The sequence below is a fragment of the Bubalus kerabau genome, chromosome 13 (assembly GCF_029407905.1).
Source record: "Bubalus kerabau isolate K-KA32 ecotype Philippines breed swamp buffalo chromosome 13, PCC_UOA_SB_1v2, whole genome shotgun sequence".
Classification (NCBI taxonomy): Eukaryota; Metazoa; Chordata; class Mammalia; order Artiodactyla; family Bovidae; genus Bubalus; species Bubalus kerabau.
In genome coordinates this window covers 32,053,804-32,055,860 of record NC_073636.1, presented here as the reverse complement: position 1 = coordinate 32,055,860, position 2,057 = coordinate 32,053,804, and positions in this window count along the sequence as shown.

The window sequence follows — 2,057 nt, the reverse complement described above, 5'->3', positions numbered from 1 at the left end:
AAGTGTGTGTCACCAAGGGCAGAAATATGATAGAAGGCAGAGGAATATGTCCCAGGATGTCAGACTAAAGGAAAACAGCCATTTAAGAAATGCATGTAGGGCTTTCCTGGTAGCTCAGTGGTAAAGAATCTGCCTGACTGTGCAGGAAACACGGATTCAATTCCTGGTCTGGGAGGATCCCACATGCTGTGAAGCCACTGACCCCGTGTGCCACAAATACTAAGCCTGTGCTCTAGAGCCCAGGAGCTGCAACTACTGAAGCCCATGAGTCTAGAGCTTGTGCTCCGCAGAAAGAGAAGCCAGCTCAATGAGAAGCCCATGCACCGCAACTAGAGAGTTGAGTTCAGTCAGTTCAGTTGCTCAGTTGTATCCGACTCTTTGTGACCCCAGGGACTGCAGCACACCAAGCTTCCCTATCCATCACCAACTCCTGGAGCTTACTCAAACTCATGTCCATTGTGTTGGTGTTGCCAATCAACCATCTCATCCTCTGCCATCCCCTTCTCCTCACACCTTCAATCTTTCCCAGCATCAGGGTCTTTTCCCGTGTGTCAGTTCTTCACATCATGTGGTCAAAGTATTGGAGTTTCAGCTTCAGCATCAGTCCTTCCAATGAATATTCAGGATTGATTTCCTTTAGGATTGACTAGTTGGATCTCCTTGCAGTCCAAGGGACTCTCAGGAGTCTTCTCCAACATCACAGTTCAAAAGCATCAATTCTTCTGCTCTCAACTTACTTTATAGTCCAACTCTCACAACCACAAATGAGTACTGGAAGAACCATAGCTTTGACTAGACAGAACTTTGTTGGCAAAGTAATGTCTCTGGTTTTGAATATGCTATCTAGGTTGGTCATAACTTTTCTTCCAAGGAGCAAGCATCTTTTAATTTCATGGCTACAGTCATCATCTGCAGTGATTTTGGAGCCAAAGAAAATAAAGTCTCGCTGTTTCCATTTTTTCCCCATCTATTTGCCTTGAAGTGATGGGACCAGATGCCATGATCTTAGTTTTCTGAATGTTGAGTTTTAAGCCAGCTTTTTCATTCTCCTCTTTGACTTTCATCAAGAGGCTTTTTAGTTCCTCTTCACTTTCTGCCATAAGGGTGGTGTCATCTGCATATCTGAGGTTGTTGATATTTCTCCCAGCAACCTTGATTCCAGCTTGTGCTTCATCCAGCCTGGCATTTGGCATGATGTACTCTGCATATAAGTTAAATAAGCACGGTGACAATATACAGCCTTGACGTACTCCTTTCCCAATTTGGAATCAGTCTGTTGTTTCAAGTCCAGTTCTAACTATTGCTTCTTAACCTGCATACAGATTTCTCAGGAGGTAGGTAAGGTGGTCTGGTATTCCCATCTCTTGAAGAATCCACACAGTCAAAGGCTTTGGCATAGTCAATAAAGCAGAAGTAGATGTTTTTCTGGAACTCTCTTGCTTTTTCTATGATCCAATGGATGTTGGCAATTCGACCCCTGGTTCCTCTGCCTTTTCTAAATCCAGCTTGAACATATGGAAATTCTCAATTCACGTACTGTTGAAGCCTGGCTTGGAAAATTTTGAACATTACTTTGCTAGCGTGTGAAATGAGTACAATTTGAACATTGCACTAGTTTGAATGCAGTAGTTTGAGCATTCTTTGGCATTGCCTTTCTTTGGGACTGGAGTAAAAACTGAGCTTTTCCAGTCCTGTGGCACTGGTGAGTTTTCCAAATTTGCTGTCATATTGAGTGCAGCACTTTCACAGCATCATCTTTCAGGATTTGAAATAGCTCAACTGGAATTCCATCACCTCCACTAGCTTTGTTCATAGTGATGCTTCCTAAGGCCCACTTGACTTCACATTCCAGGATGTCTGGCTCTAGGTGAGTGATCACGCCATCATGATTATCTGGGTCGTGAAGATCTTTTTTGTACAGTTCTTCTGTGTATTCTTGCCACCTCTTCTTAATATCTTCTGCTTCTGTTAGGTCCATACCATTTCTATCCTTTATTGTGCCCAGCTTTGGATAAAACTTTCCCTTGGTATCTCTAATTTTCTTGAAGAGATCTCTA